This window comes from Microcebus murinus, chromosome 15 (genome assembly GCF_040939455.1).
Source record: "Microcebus murinus isolate Inina chromosome 15, M.murinus_Inina_mat1.0, whole genome shotgun sequence".
Taxonomy (NCBI): domain Eukaryota; kingdom Metazoa; phylum Chordata; class Mammalia; order Primates; family Cheirogaleidae; genus Microcebus; species Microcebus murinus.
The window spans coordinates 75,264,917-75,285,538 of NC_134118.1; the positions used below are offsets into that span (position 1 = coordinate 75,264,917).

At 50.6% G+C, this 20,622-nt stretch overlaps 1 protein-coding gene across 1 annotated transcript in view; it reads right to left on the reverse strand.

Moving 5' to 3' along the window:
* PALLD (palladin, cytoskeletal associated protein) overlaps window positions 1-20,622 on the reverse strand; it is a 203,976-nt gene that overhangs the window by 174,764 nt on the left and 8,590 nt on the right. Inside the window, exon 2 of the mRNA XM_076010738.1 lies at window positions 1,589-1,764. The gene's annotated coding sequence lies outside the window, so the exon portion shown is untranslated. The remainder of the gene's footprint in view (window positions 1-1,588; window positions 1,765-20,622) is intronic.

The following is a 20,622-nucleotide window of genomic DNA, read 5'->3' on the forward strand; positions in this document are numbered from 1 at the left end:
CTCTCGGCAGCCGACCCAGAGCAAACCCCTCCTCGGGAGATGCTTTCTCTGGCTTTCCCTGCGCCACTGGGCCTGGATCCTCCCTGACCCCGGGCTCTTCCTCCTTCACCTCTCTTGTTGGCAACTCCCCCTGGTGCAACACCACCTGCAGGGGTGTCCCAGGCTCAGACCAGGCCCTTCCCTTCCCTGTCACCTTTCTCCCTAGTTGGTCTCTCAGGCGGTGGGGCCAGTCCCACGAGAATTCGGAGACAAAACTGATCATCATTAGCACATAGGGTTTTTTATGCAAGTTTACGTTTCCTTCGTCGTATTTCTAAAATGCTCCCAGAATTTTGCCACACGGCCCACCCAGGAATAATACTGCTGCCTCGTTAGTGACATGCTAAAGCCTTTCTGTCATTCACTTTTCGCTCACGTAGCACCTTGCAATGCCTGTCAGTGCCGTGTGCTGGCTCAGAACGTGGGCCCTGGGCTGAGACCCTCTGGGAGTCCCTCTTCCCTCTCTGGATCTCAGTTTGGGGGACACCAGTTGTAGGCTTCTGGCAAAGTTTAAATGATCACGTATATGTGTGTGTGTGTGCGTGTACATGCATTTTATAAGTATTAATCGTTGTGACATACAGAATTTTGCTGGTATTAAAGGACAAGAGTCCTTGAGGAGCCTGACAATGTTTGTCTCCAAGGACAGTGTTGAGGGTCGTTTTATTAAAAGGAAAGGTCCCTGCTTTCAATCACCAGTAACAGCTACCTTTAAAACTAAATTCTTTTTGTCGGTTCTCGAAGGAGCTATAAGTTCACATCTTGCTTTCTTCCATTTTAAATAATGAATAAATTCGGTACTATTGAATGATTTTTAAAAAAACGAACATTAAAATAGTGCAGACATCAAGGACCTTAATCTACTTTCTATATTTTAATTATTATTTTGAAAAAGCAGCCAATTAACAAGAGTGCTCACCAATGTGTGAATTTAGGGGCTGTAGTGTTTAAAACACTCCCAACTGTTTTAAATTATTGGTATTGATCAAAACACAATCATAATGTAAACTCTGACACCAAGTTTTCCAATACCCCAGGTGCCGAGTCTTGTCAAAAAACGAACGCCGCAAGAGAGAGATTCCATTCTCTGCCAGCCCCTCTGGTACCCAACACCGATTCTTGACATCGCTCTCACCTAGCGCCCGTGAGCTCACGGTGCATTCAGCGGGCATCATGGAGTCTTAACAAAAGAGGCAGAGTTCCAGAATTTAGCAAAACTGGCGGCATTTAAAAATATTCAATCCCTCACGATTCCCATGAATGACTTCCTAAATCGTCTATAGCGTGGTGTTTGTGGACACGCCATTTCAGTTACGTGCCCGTACTTCGTTTACCAGGGAAAGATACAAATAAGTTGGGCCCCTGTATCTGGAATAAATCTAACACAGTGAAACGTTCTGAATTAAGAGGAACGCACGCCGGCATCAGGGATAGCGGACGTGAACCCGAGTGTCGGAGCCGTTCAACGCCTTCACGAAGCCCCCCGCCGCGAGGAGAGGAGGCAGCCCGCGCGTGGGACATCCCCCCGCCTTGGCCACGCGCCCCTCACCTTCCACGAACACCTCGGCGGACGTGGAGTCGGAGCCGCTGGGGTTGGTGGCCAGGCAGGTGTAGCGGCCCGTGTCGTCCTCAAAGGCCTCCGCTATGACCAGGCTGTGCAGGTCCCCGTCGCCGCGGATCTGAATGTCGGGGGAGCCGAGCAGCTCCCTGCCCTCGCAGAACCACCTGCCGCCCGCCGGGGTCACCGGGGAGAGAGAAAGGAGACGGCCACGTTAGCACGACAGAGCAGAAACGCAGGCGGGGCGCCACGCAGCGAGGTACTTGTCGGCTTAAAAAATATATATATATATATATACACATCTGTGTCAATGTCACTGCGGGAAACTCTTCCGTTTTGCCCACGACAGTGACGACTGAGGCGACCCCCACCGGTTTTCTTTGTCAAGCGTCGCGTGCGCTTTATCAGCCTGGACAGGAGGGACTTCGTCAAACTCGGAAAGGCAATGTCCGTTACAAAATAAAAGGGACAGAGATTCAAAGGGCTGTAGAAAATGTTTCACAATAAACGGCTCCCACATTTATTACGGCTTTATCTATCGTTCTTATCTTAAGAAAAATATAAAAGTAATATAACCCTCATGCTTTGAATATTTGATATATCCAAGGAAACTTATCACCACGTTAAACAGTCACGGGCGGCGATATTTTTATTGACCCCGAGTCTTCCCATCAGCTGAGGGGTCACAGAGTTAATGCCTTCCACATTTTTTTTTTTTTTTGACATTTGTAGAACTTCCTAGCAGCCTGCCTGGGGCTCCAGGATGTGGGGACGCGGCCGCCGCGCCATGATGCGCTCCTGTGGGGGGCGCTGCGCCCCCGACCCGCCGGCCTGGGGGTGCGCAGGCGGGGGCGGTCGAGCCCAGGCCCCTCCCGGGCCTCCTCGCCCCTCCCGGCACACGCACACGCAAACAGCGGCACGCGGCTGCCTGTCCATTTCACCAAGAAAACAAACAAAACAAGACACAAGACTGAAGCTGCACTTAAAAACAACAAAACAAAACCCTAATGTGATTTGTTTTTAAAGACGGTTGCAGGAACATGCCACTCACAACTGCAAGGACCGAAGTCTCGGGACGATGCTGTCCGTCGAGCTCTCCTTACTCGGCACTTAAGAGAGATTCTCTCTAGGTCTCACCTCCTTGAAAACCTTCTCCCCTTCACACCTCTTGTGACAAGACAACACTGAAGACTGAGTTTCTTCTGCATTTAGAGTAGCATAGCGTAGGGATAATATTTGTCTGCATTTAATTTGAGACTTAATGAAGCGATAAGTTTGCTACTGTTCCGAGTGTTAGCCCCACAGTGAAATTTAAATCTGGGAGACGCACAAGGGAACAGACGTGATTTGGGGAATCACAGAGCACTCGGTAACCAGCCGACGACAGAGCAAATTCCACGCAAGGCAGCCCATGTTCTCTGGGGGCCCCTGGGGGGGGACGGTGTTTCTTGATTGGGGGGCACTTGAGCCTTGGAGACCCTTCCGGCCTACGGCCACCTGCTAGTTAGTCCCTTCTGCCCCCTCTCCTTCCAAAGCCACCGTGGGACCCCCGGCCCTGAGCGCTCACTGCAGCGTTGGTCCTTTAGCTGGCCTCCCTCCTCCTCCAGGAAGGCAGGGATGCTTTCTCTCTTCTGCCCTCTCCACGGAGGAGAGTGTTCTCAGGTGTCTCGGGGTCCCCACACGGCCGGCTGTTCAGACCACAGTGCAGCTGAAGCTGCAGCCTGCAACGAAACAAGCTTGCATCCCGGGCGTGGTCTCTTTCTAGACGGTACAGGCTGCCCGCCCTGCAGACCCGACAGCCCCGGCCCTTGTGGGGGAGAGTGGAGACGGGGCGTGGCTGAGAGTGGAGAGTGAGTGGGCGCGTGCATTTGGCTAAGAGTCTGCTCAGGTAAAATTCGAATTGAGGACACCAGGACCTTTATTCATTCCTTTTGTGTGTGTGTGTGTGTTTTTTTTTTTTTTTTTTTTTGAGACAGAGTCTCACTGTGTTGCCCAGGCTAGAGTGCTGTGGCGTCAGCCTAGCTCACAGCAACCTCACACTCCTAGGCTCAAGCGATCCTCCTGCCTCAGCCTCCCGAGTAGCTGGGACTACAAGCATGCGCCACCATGCCTGGCTAATTTTTTGTATATATTTTTAGCTAGCCAATTAATTTATTTTCTATTTTTAGAAGAGACGGGGTTTCACTCTTGCTCAGGCTGGTTTTGAACTCCTGACCTTGAGTGAACCACCCACCTCGGCCTCCCAGAGTGCTAGGATTTCAGGCGTGAGCCGCCGCGCCCGACCTTATTCATTCCATTTTTAATACCTAGAAGTCATTTGTCTAGTAAATAGGACACTGGCAGCATATTGGAAAATTAAAATCTTATTATCTACATTTCCATTCTGAACCTCTGATAACTTCAACTCCAATCACATTTTGAATGTTTCGCCATAATATCATTAAGATGTTTAATGATGACCTCATAGTTAGGATGAAAAGAGGATACGATATTTGGAAACAATGACAGTTCTTAAGGACTTACATAAATCCAAACTACAGGAAAGAGAATGAATATTTATTAAATGTCTATTAGATGCAAATATGACCTTATTTTGTCTTCACAACCACCTTACGAAGTTGCCATTCTATTTTTAGATATAAGACACTCTTATTGCCCTGGAGCAATGACGGAGAACTCAGGCACTTAAATCCATAGTGTCCACAATCTGATTTTCCCTGATACTCCTAGCTCTGTCTTCCATCAGGCTTCTTCCTGTGGATACAGACATGTTTTAGCAAAGTCTACTGACTGCTCCTGTCTGATTTCTGGTGTGGCCGCGAAGCAGCCATGTAACTGCCACGGCCCAGAGAAACCGGAGCCGCAAGCCTTGCAGAGTGAGTGTGCGCGGCGCCCAGCCCTCCCAGAGGAGCAAGAGTTGCTAATACGGGAATGAACTAGTTGGGACTGGCTGTCAGATTTCAAGGCCATAAACGGGGTATGAGAATAACCTTGCACTAACTGGAAATAAAATGGAACAGGGTTGGGAGACGTAGTCCTATTCAGTCATTCACCAATCATTTACGTATCCACCCATCAGGGCACCTACTGCGCTTCAGCTACGATCCCGGAGCTAATGGGGCATACACAGAGGCCAGCCGGGCCGGGTTGCTCCTTTCGTGAGACTAGCAGTAGGGCTAACAGAGAAGAATACCCAGTTGTAGACATAAGGAAATACACGGGATACACTTTACCTGATGAGCTTGGGCTCTTCTATCACAGGGAAACACGCACTGCCTCACAGATCTTTCAGAGCTGGCCGGCTATAACTTCATGCTTGCAGATTAAGTTTGCTTTGCATAAAATACTTACACTGCAATCAATTTATTGGAGAGGAGATAATGTTCGTGAGTCTTGAATTTCCCCTGTTATCCATAAAGAATCACGGCACAAAGGAGAAGGCAAGGATTGCAGCATTGGAAGCTCTGCAAGGTGGCATGTTTCTTTATGCTGTTCTGTGTTGGGATTTTGGAATCAAGGTTGTTGAAACATACATATATATTTTTTTTCTTTCTTTCTTTCTTTTTTTTGCATAATGGTTCTCTTCCCGCCTCGAGATTCTCCAAACATTCCAGCCTAAAAACAAAGAGATGGCGCCAAAAATGCAAGGATCACATTCTGGCACCAGCAGGATGTGGCTGGACTGAAACCCGAGAAGGTGTTTTACATTTAAGAAGTGCGAAATTTAATTGTTCACTTTCTACATTTCAAGGTGAGCCGAAACGTGACCGCTGACTTGGGCTGCGTCCAGTTGCTCGAGGAGGGCGGCCGCCTCTGTCCCCGGTCCCGGGGCCGGCTTGGTTAGGGGTCGGGGCCGGGGGGGATAGTCAAATCGGGGATTGCAGCTGCTTCCGAGCAAACCTCTGCCCTTGAAAACCACCAATGGCTCCATTCTTGGGCGGTGTAGGAAGAATTTAGAGACTCGCCTCCCGGACGAGCGGCCCCAACAGCTGGCAGCGGCTGGAGGCACATCTGCGAATGCTCAGAGCACGCCGGCTCCCCAGGACACGGCCGGGGTTGTTGGCTTTTATGAGCATAAATTCAACCAACTAGTGAAAGGAACCAACAAATTTACTGCAAAGTATAATATACACTTTACAGTACAGAATACTAATAGTTTATGTTTTAAAAAAAAAAGCCACATATGGCGTAGCTTGGCTTCCAAGTTGACTGCAGTATCTATTCTAATGCTGCCACTTAGCAGGAAATATAGGTTTTATGAGTGACAGTTTCTTTCGTCTGCTTTTATTTTGCTGAGCCACAGCTATGTTTGATGGAAACTCTCTGCGCCCTGCATTTTAAACATATGGCCTTTAAAGCGAAACAAATCTGACTTATGACACTTATAAAGCTTGATCGGTGCAGCTCGGCTAACGCTCTCCGGCGAATGCTGGGAGCCAGCAAACGGAAATGATGGGGTGCTCCCCAAATAAAAACCTTTAAAAACACTTTTTATTTCCTCCTCCAAGTTGGCTTCTTTAGGCTCCTGAGGAAACAGAGTCACATTGGAAGACGTCTCTCCGCTTTTTCCTGGGCAAATTTGTCTTCGGACGGATGCCAAGGACGGCGGCACAGTGGCAGGTTGAGCCCCCCGGCTGCCCCCGCCCACCCCCCAGAGTCCCAGCAACCACATGGCTTCAAGAAGTCCACGCTTGAAGAAAACCAAAGCAACCGGTCTCTGTAACGCCATTACGATGAAGATAAACGACAGGAAAGGACCTGGACAGGTGAGTGGCTCAGTGCTGGCTACGTTCTCCAGGTGTCCTTTCCCCTGAAGGCACAGCAGCGGGGACCTGCCACGAATCGGAAAAAAACCACCAACGCGAAATTGGCAAGTTGTGCCCAAGACGGATTTTGTTTATTCCTAAGCTCAAAGTCAGGCCATCTGCAAGTATTACATTTTATACATCCTCAATTAAACAGCAATTAATTTTTATGGAGTGTTTTTTGTCTTGTCACCAAAGATTCCTTAATTTTTTGCACGTGTGTACATGAGCCCGAAGCCGCACGATGTTTATCCCGTCATGTGGATTTACAGGCAGACCCGGGTGAAATTAGTCCTTGTCTGAATTACTGCGGCTGTAATCTCATGACTGCTCGGCTCGGGGGCCGGCAGCTGAATCTGTGTGGACAACAGATGCATTTTAACCCGATGGCCCCAAAGAGACCAATAAATAGACTGACTGGCTTTTCGAAATTCAAAGCCCAGGAAATGATAAAGTAGATTTTTTAAGCAAAACCAGACTCTCGACTAGCAATTCTTTCCTCAATAATCATTTTAATCTCCTAAGAAGATAAAACAGAGGGGCGGACCAGCCCAGATAAAACTAAACTTTAATAGAGATTTTACTTTGCTTTTTTATTTGACCGTGAGAGGTGGTGTAATGTCTGGACACCGGGAGCACGCAGATATTTCATCTCTGTTCCCAAACAACAACTAAACAAATAGGCGAGTGGAGTCTCCACTAAGAATCTGTGCTGTCAGGGGCTGTCAGAGTGTTAGGTTGCTTCTCAATAGTTTTCACGTTGGTGACGTGGTGGAAAGGACCGAGGACCGGGGCTCAGAAGTCCTGGTCTGGTTTTGCCTGGTCCGTGGACCGGCTCTGGTGACTGTGGCCCTGTCACTCTCTTGTTTGGGGCTTGAGTTTCCTTATTTTTGAAATGCAAGGAATGAGCTAGGCTAGAGTTTCCTCAAATGTGTCCCAAGGAACCAGTTCTGCAGCGAGTTGACGGATGACATTGAAAAGGTTTCTGTGGCCAAATACCGTGTTTCCCTGAAAACGAGACGGGGTCTTATATTTATTTTTCCTCAAGAGGACACCCTAGGGCTTATTTTCAGGGCATGTGTTATTTTTTTTTAAGTACGGTACAACCATCTACATTGATTCAAATATAGTGAAGTCGTCTTCTTCTGGAACATCATCATCACTCTCCAAACCCCGAATTCCATCCTGAGTTTCTTGCGACTCTATTTCCTTTAGCACCATTGGCCCCGATCTCTCATGTGGAGCACTAGAGCTCTCACGGGGCGGATGAGAAGGGCTGCTCGTCTTCTTTCCCGCTCCTCGACGACACGCACGGGTTGTGCAGACACTCAGCGTAGCCAAGCTCATCGCTAGGTTTTACTTTTGTGGTAGATCTTCTATTGTGCAAATGCTTAGAAATCCTGCTGGGGCTTATTTTATGGGTAGGTCTTATTTTCGGGGAAACACGGTAGGTTTACGAAGCACTGGGTTAAGCAAAGTTGAACATCTCTCTTTACTGCAGAATTTTTCAGAGCTTCGACCGTGCCAACAACATACACTGGATTTCCACGGGAGAAACGTGGCAGCCACCGCTCTCCTTCTCCCTCGACCGTGGAGCGTGTGTCCTGGGAATCACGTTGCAGGATGAGAGTTCCGGGAACACGTTCTGGACAACACGGGCTGGGACTGTCACGGAGACCCCATCTCACTCTGCCACAGTGGCATCTAACACCTGGCGTGCACTTTACAGCCACCTTTCCCGGGGCTTCCGAAGGACACAAGGCGGGGCCGGCCCCACGCCACGCTGGCCCCAGACTTCATCTCGGAGCCTTCTCCAGCCGGGTCCTGGGCGGCCACCACCGACCGGGTGGAGCCGGCACCTGAGCTGGCACGCCTGTGCCATCCCCGCTGTCTACAGTCTGTGTTTACACAGCATTTTCTTACAAAGGAACCAGCACGAAACGCTGACTCCTAACCTCCCATCTATCCTCGCCTGTTAATTCTAAGAATTTTCTATGTTTTTTTAAATTTTCATTGACAAGTTTCCATTCTACCACAGCACACAGAAATGCTGGGGTTTCTCCCCATTTCGGAAAACGCTCAGGTGAACATAGAACACACCGTCCAAGCCAGGAAACTTCCGAGAGTGAGCAAGGTCACCATTTATAATTACGAAAATAAACGAACGGTTACTGTTCCAGGCGGAGCAGGACGTGCAGCTGCCCTGCTTACTGCTCACCGCAAGAGCAACCAGAAATGTCGTTTGGGTTCTAGTGAGTATTTTGGCTCTTTGCAAACGTAGACAGAGGTACATTCCACAGTCTACGAGGGAGACAAAGTCTCCAACCCTCTGTCACTCATCCACAAGTTCTCAAGTTCTACCTGTCAGCTAAAAAAACAAAGAAAGAAAGAAAATAGATTCATTTTCACCAGTTCTCTACGCAAGCAAATACTAAGTCAGCATGACCTGTCAAGTCGCACCTCAAAGCCACCTATAGTGTGAAAATTTGTTCTGAACGCTCCCAAGCCGTCAAAGCTCGGGGAGAGAGTGGATCACGGAGGGAGCCTGAGGACGGGGAGCCGCGCGGGTGAAACGGCGGAGACGCGCACTCGGCTACTCTGCGCTAATGCACGGCAATTACCAGCCTCGGCTGCCACTTGGCTGGCGTTCCGGAGGGGACACGACGGGAGGTGTTTCATTAGTGCTGTCGGCCTTGCGCTCTTGGCCACCGGTCCTCGGAAACGCAACGGGCACCTCTGAGTCCTGAGCCTCGGGAGGGCCGAGGCCGAGCCGGGGGAGGGGCGGCACCTGCTCCCGGTGTCCGCGACTTTCACGGCCCCGTGGAAACCCGCATAGAACAGCGGTTCTATGAACACGTATGGTGACCCTACAAAGCCCAGCAGCTGTTTCTCTGCGTCTGACAGAGGGTCACGCTGCCTGCGACTTTTCCTGACTTTTCCCTCGGCAGCGGAAGGTCCCTCCCACCGTCGGAGGATAGGAGCCTCCTTCTACAACGTCCTCGGGGTCACCAGCGCGCCCCCAGTTTCCCGCCGCGCCGGCGCTGTCCCCTGACCTCGGCTGGGGACAAGGCAGCAGGGGCAGGGAGAGGGGACGTGCACTTCTTTCTGAAGAGGGTTTGGTTCTGGCACATGGAGGGCTCTCTGGCCTCTGTCACATCTCGTCCCCACGTCAGGCTTCGGCGGGGCGGGGCTGCAGCGGCTGGGCCGCGTCCAGCCGTGCAGGGCAGGGAGGGCGGCCCGGGCCTCTCCTCGTCCCAGGCCTCCGCCCTCGGTGTGCTGGCTGGCGTCCAGTCCGGGGGCACTCGGGGTGGCTGCTGTGGCCTCCAAGGAGCCACAGAAAGCAGAGCGTGCACACGCCCCGTGAGGCCGAGCCCGGCCGCCCGTCGGTGCTGTGTGCACAGAGACCGGTTCCCTCTCTGCTTTCTGTTCTTATTTTAAATTTATTTGTTTCAGCATATTATGGGGGTACAAATGTTAAGGTTACATATTTTGCCCTTGCCGTCCTCCCCACTCAAGTCAGAGCTTCAAGCGTGACCATCCCCCAGACGGTGTACTTCGCAGTCACTGTGTTTGTATATGCCCGTCCCCTCCCCCCCACCTGCCCGACACGGGCAGATGTGACTCCCATACGTCCACTTAGGAGTTGATCCGCTAATTCCAATGTGCTGGTGACACTGTCTGCTTTCAAACCAAGGTTTTCCCAACTGACTCCCCTTAAAGCCGCCCTCTCTCCTGAATGCTTTTCCCTTCTTCTCACTTTGTATATTCCACATTGAGAGGTCAGCGTACCAAGGAGAGAATTCTTTTCATTCAATAATGAAAAATGAGAGGCAGGAGGAATCGCATCATGAGCAGGTAGCGCTCACGGGCCTTGCACCAACCGTCTCAGCAAAACCAACGAATACACGTTCATAAAAGGTGTGGGCAGCACTTTAAAACACACACACACACACACTGAGTACGCACATGCACACACGCCTGGATTTCTGCGACACGCTCCTTGAATCAAGTTCCTGAAAGATCCTCAAACAGCCTGTGAATGCCACCTCGTAACCACCTCTCTCGTTCTAACTGCACAGGTAGTTCTGGAAAGAATGCCTGCCCTCCTCCCCCGCTCCGAGCAAACACATGCTTCTGAATCTGTGGACAGGTGTGCGGTTGTCCGGAGAGCTGCCGCCACCGCGTGCCCTGAGCCTGGGTGAGGGTGTGGGCGGGGGCAGGGGGGGGCAGGGGCTGCAGGTGTGTGGGCGGGAATGGGAAGTCAGGACTGATCACACCTTGTTTTATTTGGCTGTTTGAATGACAAATAGAATGTCACACTTCACATTCCGGTTGGTTTCTCAGAGCAAATTTCATTTCTGATGAAATTTCTCAGACTGGCATTTTGTTTTAATAGACTTTTAGGTTTTTAAAATTTTTTTTTTATTTTAGCTTATTATGGGGGTACAAGTGTTAAGGTTACATATATTGCCCGTGCCCCCCTCCCCCCTTGAGTAAGAGCTTCAAGCGTGTCCATCCCCCAAATGTTGCACATCTTACTCGTGGTTGCATATGCCCGTCCCCTCCTCCCCCCTCCCACCCTCCCGACACCCGATAAATGTTACTCCTATGTGTCCACTTAGGTATTGATCCGTTAATACCAATTTGCTGGTGAGTACATGTGGTGCTTGTTTTTCCATTCTTGAGATACTTCACTTAGTAGAATGGGTTCCAGCTGTATCCAGGAAAATACTAGATGTTTTATATCACCATTGTTTCTTAAAGCTGAGTAGTACTCCATGGTATACATATGCCACATTTTATGAATCCACTCATGAATTGATGGGCACTTGGGTTGTTTCCACAGCTTTGCGATTATGAATTGTGCTGCTATAAACATTCGAAAAAGATTTTTTTTATTTCATCATATTATGGGGTACAAATATAGCTAAGGTTACATATATTGCCTGTGCCACCCTCCCCCACCCCGCCCCCACCCGTCAGAGCTTCTAGCAAGTCCATCCTCCTGGTGGTGGGCATCGTGCTCATTACGTAAGTATATGATTTTTTGTTTTTTTTTTTTTGAGACAGAGTCTCACTTTGTTGCCCAGGCTAGAGTGAGTGCCGTGGTGTCAGCCTAGCTCACAGCAACCTCAAACTCCTGGGCTCAAGTGATCCTCCTGCCTCAGCCTCCCGAGTAGCTGGGACTACAGGCATGCGCCACCATGCCCGGCTAATTTTTTTTGTATATATATTAGTTGGCCAATTGATTTCTTTCTATTTATAGTAGAGACGGGGTCTCGCTCTTGCTCAGGTTGGTTTCGAACTCCTGAACTCAAACGATCCGCCCGCCTCAGCCTCCCAGAGAGCTAGGATTACAGGCGCGAGCCACCGGGCCCGGCCCGTAAGTATATGTTTTTTAAAGTGTGAAAGTTAATGTTACGACCTGACTCGAATCTTTAAATCTTTTTCTTCATAAACACAGGTTTTGTTACGTCATGCTGAAATTGTTCTTCCTACAATGACAGTGAGAGCCTCCTTGACCTGGCCGAGACCCATCCTTCCGTGCTTGTGTCCTGCAGGCCCCGAAGCCACCGTGGATCTCCCAATGCTCGACTCCTAAAAACTGGCTGCAGAGGCTCTTACAGACTTGGCAACGGAAGAAAAAAATACACATGTCCACCTCCCCACCCCTAACAAAAACCCCACGCAACCCTACAGCTATTGTGTGGGGAGGGAGGGTTGGGGGAAAGGCTTTATCATAAGACATGTGCACCAGTTACAGGAAATTATAACAGTTCCCTCGTTTGCATAGCAAATAAAAATGTGTATTCTGGTATTTAATCTCTTTTTTTTTTTTAAACAGAGTCTCGCTTTGTTGGGACTTTGTTGGGACTTAGCTGGGACTACAGGCATGCGCCACCATGCCCGGCTAATTTTTTTTGTATATATATTAATTGGCCAATTAGTTTATTTCTATTTATAGTAGAGACTGACTGGGTCTCGCTCTTGCTCAGGCTGTTTTCGAACTCCTGACCTCGAGCAATCCGCCTCAGCCCCCCAGAGTGCTAGGATTACAGGCGTGAGCCACCGCGCCCAGACGTGTGTTTGAAAATGTCACTGCTGGTAACGGCTACACGGGTTCGCTGTGCGGGAGCACGCTCGAAAGCCGTCTTGGGGGTCGGGATTCTAATTCCGAGAGTCCCGCATGTGCGATTGAGAGCAGCCAGGCAAGACGCCCTCTGCCTCAGCCTCGCCTGTCCCTGCGGCCCCGAGAACCGCCTGCGATGAGGGAGTGGGCAGCAGCTTCCCAGTCTGCGACACCGTGAGAGAGCCTTTCCCCCCTCCGCCTCTCCATGCCCCACGCATAGCTGTTGGAGAGCGGAAAACGCCACTCTGCGCTAGGAAAAGGCGGCGGCGTCCACGCCACGGCAAACGCCGTCTGCACACACGGCTTTTCCCAGCTCCTCTGGGCAGCGGGCAGCACGGTGGCCCGTGGCGTGGAGCGCTGCACTGGTCCTCTCTTCTTCTGGGTTGTTTGAAGTTGGGGCTTAAAAACGGTCGGCTGGGGGACTGACTCTATGTCAGGTCAACTTCGAAGGGTCTAAAACAATTCCCTGGGGGCTCCATTCTTACGGCTAAAATTATTCTGTATGTTCCAAGAGGGGAGAGGTTGGAATGAGCTGGTTAGCTCCCTGTCGCTAGATGTATTGAAGAGAGAAGAACAATCAGCGAGGGTATTAATGGAGAAAATGCTGGCTAACTGCCTGAGAGACTATGATGATTGGTCCCATAATTTTTCTTTTCTTTTAGCGAGCACGACAACCGGGGACTGAAAGTGAGGCAAAACATCTCATGCCTGGTGCGCTGGACACCAACGAACGGCATAATCCTCTTAATCACGATGCATCTGCTAGATTAGCCTAATTTAATCAAGATAGCACTCGAGATTTCCAGGGGCTTTTTAATTAGAATGGTTTTATTGAGGATACATTAGCTGTAAAATGGAGCAAACACACAAAAAAAAATCAGCACAAAAAATACTGTGATGTTTCCCTGTTTGCAAATAGTTCGCGTCTCAACATGTATTTTAGATAACTATTTCATGCTTAGTACAAAAACCTGGATCAACATGTGACACTAGAGTATTTCCTGTAATAGAAAGGCTTTCTAAACCTAAGCGTATTCATTGTAACTGACTAACTTACTCAGGTTTCCAAGTTTTCTTCCTGAGGTTCAAGTTTCAGCCTTATTTCATTGATGTAGCACTTCTGCCTCTAAAATGTTTGTGTTAGGAAGTCACATGCTAAATTCAAGTCCAATGAGGTGTAATTTAACTTCCAAAGGCTCATTTGAGAGCTTCAAAGAGTTTTTTTTAATGATGCTATTTAACTAAAGAATAAGTTTCATGAAATTCACTATGCACATGAACATATTTTGATAGTTTCCTGACTATCCTACACTTTCTTCCAATTTTCGATATCCTTTTTGACATCCTTTTCAACATTCTCCGTGGGGAAGAAATCTCCTACTTATTACCTGAAGAGTAAAGAAAAGTCGTGAATTCTGCTTGGGATTGGCACACTCACAGAAATATCTGTTGGGACAGAGAGGTGCTCTGCACAAGGAATTCCCTGCTACGTCATGCTCTGTGTGAGGCACCACAGGCTCCACCTGTCCCTAACACTTGAACCCTCAGCTCCCAGTCCCCAGAGGGAGTGGAGTGTCGAATATGCCTCTGCCTCATCAGGTATTGTCTATTCTCAGTGCTGAGAAGTTTAAAAAAAGAAAGAAAGAGAGAAAGGAAAACCAGCCCCTTGGCTTGCTGTGCACAACCACTATTTTTAGCAATTCACTTTCGCTCAAAAGCAACTCTTCCGAATGAGATAAAAAGTTTGTAGTTTGGCTCAAGTGTTCACGATATGCCAATACTCGTGGTCAGGACCTTCCATTTTTCTCCTGTCTCCCTCCTGTCACTGAGGAGGAGAAGTAGAAACTCCTCCCTCTTCCTCCACCTCTTCTTCCTCTAAAGCATCGCTATGATTTCTAAGTGAGTAAGAACTAAAGTATATAATTGCTCTCAAATTCCGAAGGGATTAGAAAGAGATTTTTCTGGCCAGTGACTAAAGAGTTAACCTTGGGGAAAAAATAATATACAGTGTTCCACCCCAAGAGATTCTGGTTTAATTGGTCTGAAGTAGGCTGGGGTTTTTTTTTTCCTGATTGATGCATGGTGATTGTACAAATTTCTGGGGTGCATGTGGTATTTCGGTGCATGCTTGCAACGTGGTGATCTAATCAGGGTAATTGGGATGTCCGTCACCTCAAACATTTATCATTTCTTTGTGTTGGGAACATGCCAAATCTTAAACGGGGGGGGGGGGGAGTCAACCTTGGAAGTTGCAAAGAAAACGTTAAATCTGTTGCCAGGTCATTTACTGCAACGTTTAAAGCTAAAAGAACGAGCCTGCCCAACACCCTGGAGCCCAATCACGCGGCCGTAACCAGCGCTCTGAGGACACGGGGCAGTCTTCTCACACCGCCTTGGAAGTGATTTATTGATCCCCGAGCGACAATTCTTCAGCGATTCATATAACCAGAGTTTATAGATTTATTCCTAACGTCAGGAAAAACTGACTTCATGCTTGAACCCTTTGCCTTCTTGCGTCGATCTTTGAATTACAATTAGCTGAGTAGGGATCCTGAAAAGGCATTTCCAGCCCCAACGTGGGTAAGACCCGATTTTGCAAAGTTCGGATTACATCACTTAACCTGTAGAAGGCCACTCGTAAGTCCATTCGGCAAACAATATCATCACCGTACATGTTTTACAAAAAGGAGAGAAGAAAGGGGTGTTGAGAACACGCCGTCGTGCTTTGCGGCATGTCGTACTCTGTGACATGCCACGCCACGCGGTGCGTGCAGGGTGCGTGGGGTTCTCGGTGGAGGGGGCGCCGGGGAGCGGGCACAGGGGCTGCTCCAGCTGGGGGCCGGGGGGGCTTCCCGGAGGAAAATGAACACATGTGAAATACACTCCTAACACTGAACACTGCTGTCCCCAATGCGGGCACATAAGTTGGGGTAAGCTTCTAAGAAGAGAATTTGGCAACCGTGACATGTAGAATACGTGTGCACGTGCCCTAGCGGTTTCGTTTCTAGAAAGCTGTGCTCTGACAGACTCACACCGGGACGCAGAGACGTGGGCAAGACGAGCACGTTCACGCTCGTGTCGGCGCTTTTTAAGAAGCGTGACGGGAGACGCTGGACTTGCCCCAAGTGTCTGTCACAGAGGAAACGGCGATTCGATCACGTCCTCCGCACGCTGAAATACTACACAGCCTTCAAAAATCACGTGAGACGGAGCCGCCAAAAACACGTCGTTACAAGAAACCTGCAACCTAGGTTGCCTTGAGAGGAGGGAGGGAAGGAGGCTCTTGCCCCCGTTAGAGAAGAGCTTTAACTTTCCATTTTGGGCCTTTTTGCATTTTTTTGTTTTTTTACTGTAAGCAAATATAAATGTCACTTTATGTGGTTTAAACCGTATTAAAATAGACAAAAAAAAGAAACCTAAAGAAAAGCATAATAATATTAGAATACCTAATATATACGCATTTTTTAAAAAGTGAAGAGAAATATATACACTAATTAGGACAATTATGCTCTATTAAAAGAGACTTGCATTATCATTTCGGCATTCATTGACTACTGTAGTCTTTTAAATCCACATTTCATGTGTACCTTCCTCATAAGGTTGTCATGGCGATGAAACAAGGTAACGCGAGTCTGACCTTCCGTGCGGGCCAGCTGGGAGGATTCCACACCCACTCAAGAAAAGAAGAGTCCACGGAGGAGGTGCAGAAAGCAAATTAAGAAAATCAGTCTCTGATTTTCAATGTTTGCAACTAAATATTAGCATTCTACTTTTGTTCCCATTTGAGAGCACTTCCTCTAGACCTGGATTCTATACCGATGAGTCTGCAGCGCTTGCCTCTGTCTGTTAAGCTGACCACTCCCGCGAGGGCACCGTACGCTTTCTGAAAACATGAGCACAGTCAGAATGGAACCAAATCGGATTAGAGAAAACAAATGCTAGCATATTGCCGTGTTCACGTCCGTACACAGCTCCTAAAACCCAAACTAGCTGGACGGACGCAAAGAGGTGCTAAAAGCAATTCACACCAGCCGGGGGATTGTCTCATCTCGCTTCAGACCAGAGGCGAGAAACGCCGCGCTGAGTCACGCGTGTGCGTGCAGAACGCGGCGTGCTGGGGTGGGTGGGGTACGCTCTCGTGTTTCCTTCACGACCGAGCAGTAGATTCAGGAAAGTTCTCGGCTCTGCTGAGTCAGTGTCCCAAGAACAGGATGCCTTTCACCCGCGAAGTGATCGTAGTAGAAGTCAAAGGAGCCTGAGCCCCAGGCCCCAGTCAAGCAGCCCTTGAGCTGGGTCTGGGTCCTCCTGTTGGGGGGAGGAGGCTACGGAGGGAACAGAGTGCAGGCGCGGCCACGAGGCGAGACGGGGAGGTGGCTGCGCTCGGGCGGCTTGTGCCCGGGGCAGTGGGGGCAGGGGAAGAGGGAGGGCGATGCCAGGGAGAAAACAAAACACAGTGACAGTCACCGGAGCTCCATGAGGGAGGGCGGTGAGGCCATCTCAGCCCTTTGCGCCAAGCCGCACGTGAGCACGGCGGTGCCGGCACACGGGGAGAAGGTTCACGGGGCTCCTGGAAGCGGCCGCTCGGTGCAGACGTGCTCACACTGAGTCTGGTGACCGGGAACACGCCGCCCGCCTGCAGCGAGGCCTCCACTCTCGGCCGTGCCGGGGGCCTCCACTCTCCCGTGCCGGGGGCCTCCACTCTCCCGTGCTGGGGCCGACTGCCGCTCCCCTGGGCTCCCCAGGCAGACGGCGCCCACGCTCCCTTCCCGCGAGCGTCCTCCCGCTTGTTGACACCCGCAAGGACCGCAGAGGCCTCCGCCCGCGACCCAACGCAGGGCCTGAGTTCATCCCCACAGCCACTCGGCCCACGTCCGCCCCCGCCGGGCCACAGGTCTCTGCTGTTTCTCTCTCGAGCTACGAAACGGCTGTTTCTGAGGGACGGGGGCGGATCGGGACGCGGAAGCGGCTGCGACGTTAGCAAGCTCTCCCTGGAGGCTCCGGCGGGCTGCCCGGCTTCCCTGCCCGGAGCAGGCAAGGCAGAAGGGAGTCGCTGGTGGCACTGCGGGTGAGAGCGGCTCTGGGCCGTCTGAGCACGCTCGGTCGGTCGTGGGAGCAGCAGGCACGCGGACGACAGATGCTCACGCCGGCTAAGTCGCCTTCCGCAGCTGAGCACAGACCCCGACAGCCGCCTCGGTGCACAGGAAGGAGCTGGGAAAACCCGAGGAACGAGGCAGCCTGTTCCAGCAATGCAAGTTGGGTGCATGAGGGAATCTGTCACTCTTTTTTCTTTTTCTTTAATAAATGTTAAATACATAGGAGTTTTTCAGCTTGCGGGCGCATTGCAATGGAGCGAGTGCTCTGAGAAACCGCCAGGGCTCTCTTTGCAACCGGTTTTCCGTACGCTTCCCGCCCTTGTTTAAGCAGTTGTATCACATGTCGTCTTATTATCGGGGCCTGCCGCTATGACTGGTCCTCCTAGACGCCTCAGAAACATCTTTTTATTTAAATATGTTAATAATTAATCTTGATCTATGAAGAAAAAGAGCAAACAAACAAGAAAAACATACTCCACTGTGGTCAGTGAGCGAGCGAATCATCGGCCTAACCTTTCCAAAGAGCTTCATGAAGCCAACCAGGTCCTTGGAAAATCTTAAGTTTCAGAGAAAATATTTTTATTTTCTTATGTCTACATTTTTCTCGGGGCTTCTCCCAGGTTTAAAGGGCTCCTGCAGCCCTCGGCCCCAGCTGCTGGGAAGGCCGAGGCAGGAGTCCTGAGCCCAGGAGGCCCAGTCTCTTAAAGAAAAAAAAAAAAAGGCTACCGAAATGTTTGATCCGTTTCACACATGATGCTTAACGCAGCACCCTTGAAACGGGTTGAAGAAGAGAAAAGTAATATACTATTTATTCTTTTGAGTGGTGGACTTTTCAATTTTGTTTTTCCTTTCCCAAACTACTTTTGCTAGGCAAATTGAGAGGACAGGCTATGTTTTTATAATATTTATGTGTACATATTGGTCTTCTGTGCTATTAACATAAATACCTTAAAATGGTCGGTAGTCTTTGAGGACCGAGATCTCATTATATATATACCATCATGCGGAGAGGCCACCAGTATTTTAAAACCATATTGTTGCCAGAAAGGTATAAATAAAGGTTATGTGTCATAATAGCTAAATGATAAAAGAGACACAGGTAGATGCTGCCCTCGGCTTCCAAGACTGCATGACATAAGACATCACAGCCCAGACACCATTTATTTTGCAGCCAAGAGGCCCAGGCTGTTTCTCTGACCGCTGCTCGGAGCCGCAGAAACCCATCTCATGCCACTGCTGCCCGGGGGACCCCGAGCCTCGCTGCCAGTCGGCCTCGGGCCAGGCCCTCGCTCGTTCTCATATCTCCTGTCCTCTGCCCCCCGGGTGGCAGCTGGGGACCACGGTCCCTGTAGTTCATTTCAGCGCCAGGGCTGGTTCTGCAGGGAGGACTGGCCCGGGGGTGGGCGGTAAGGTTGTGAGCAGGGACCCGCGGACGGCGCCGTCTCCAAATTCCAGAGCCGTGTGCTCTCCAGGCGTGTGTAGCGGGCTGGCAATGGAGCCCGGGCTGGCCCCGGTCTGGGGCCGGAGTCCTGCTGTGCACGCAGGTTGCTGGTGGCCCCTAAGCCACTTGCTCTGGTGCCAGAGGGAATCAACACCGTACTCGGTGGGCTCCAGCTCAGGACACTCCCGCCGCCCGGCTGCCCTCGGAGGACCACACTGGGGATGAGACCCAGGAAGGGCAGTGGGGCCGCGGGACCTGGCCCTCCCTCCCCGTGGGAGAGTGAGCTGCCCGGCCGGGACGAGGCCGCGGAGGGCCTGGGACCTGCTTAGGCGAAGTGACACCGACACGTTGCCGCCCCTTGAACGGCAGCCGGGAGGCCACTCTGTCACCTGGCCATGACGCTGGCCTCTTGCCCAGTTAGAGCAAACGACACGCAAGGCTCGGCATCCCAGTGAGGCCGCCTCCTCCTGGTTTTTAATAACTCCTCACATTTATCTAGTGCCCCTCTCCTCTCCCAGGGGCCAGCAGTACGTGTTTCCCACGTGTTACTTCCGTCTCCCGCCTCCTTTAATCCGAGAGGCAGCCCGTGGAGGAGGCGCCCCTGCCCCATCCCACAGACGGGGACCCCAAGGCCGAGCGATCTGAACGCGGACACTCAACGGAAGATCCAGAGTTAGACGTCGTCTGCTCCCAAGGCCGTGCTGCCGGCCGCAACTTAGGACGACACTCCCACCATGCGCTTCCGGAAGGAAACGCCTGGGACGAGAGACAGGAGCAGACAGGAGTGCGGGGCGGGAGGGCGCGGCCGTGAGGGGCGGCGTCCGGGCCCAGAACCGCACCCTGGGCTCCCGCGTCCTCTTTCCTGCGTCGCCTCTCGGCTCCCTGGCCCTGCAGCCTGCCACGCTCAGCCCCTCAGGGCACGGGCGCCAGGGGGGGAGGGGGAGGGGAGAGACGGGGAGGCCGCCTGTCGTTAAGGTAGGGGCACAGCCCACCGGCCGTCTGCCGGGTGAAGTCAGGGACGCGGCCCCGGGACAAGGTCGGACCCGACCAGTGTTCGGAAGATAGTGGCACCAGTGAGCTCCTGCCACTCAAAGACAGTGGAACTAATTACTTAGCCATTTCCCTCCCTGGGGGCACCTCATGGTGTCTGCAAGAATCCTGGCGGAGCCAGGCAGGGCTAGGTCGGACCCTGTCCCCCACGAACGAGCTCACGCAGTCACCTCGCCTCGCTGAGCTCCAGGTGCCGATCTAGAAGTCAGGACATTAACAGTGCTTGTATCATGGGATTATTAGATTACATATTAATGGTGCATATGCCATGGGATTATTAGATTAAATATCAATGGTGCATATGCCATGGGATTATTAGATTAAATATCAATGGTGCATATGCCATGGGATTATTAGATTAAATATTAATGGTGTATATGCCATGGGATTATTAGATTAAATATTAATAGTGCATATGCCATAGGATATTAGATTAAATATTAATGGTGCATATGTCATGAAATTATTAGATTAAATAATAATAGTGCATATGCCATAGGATTATT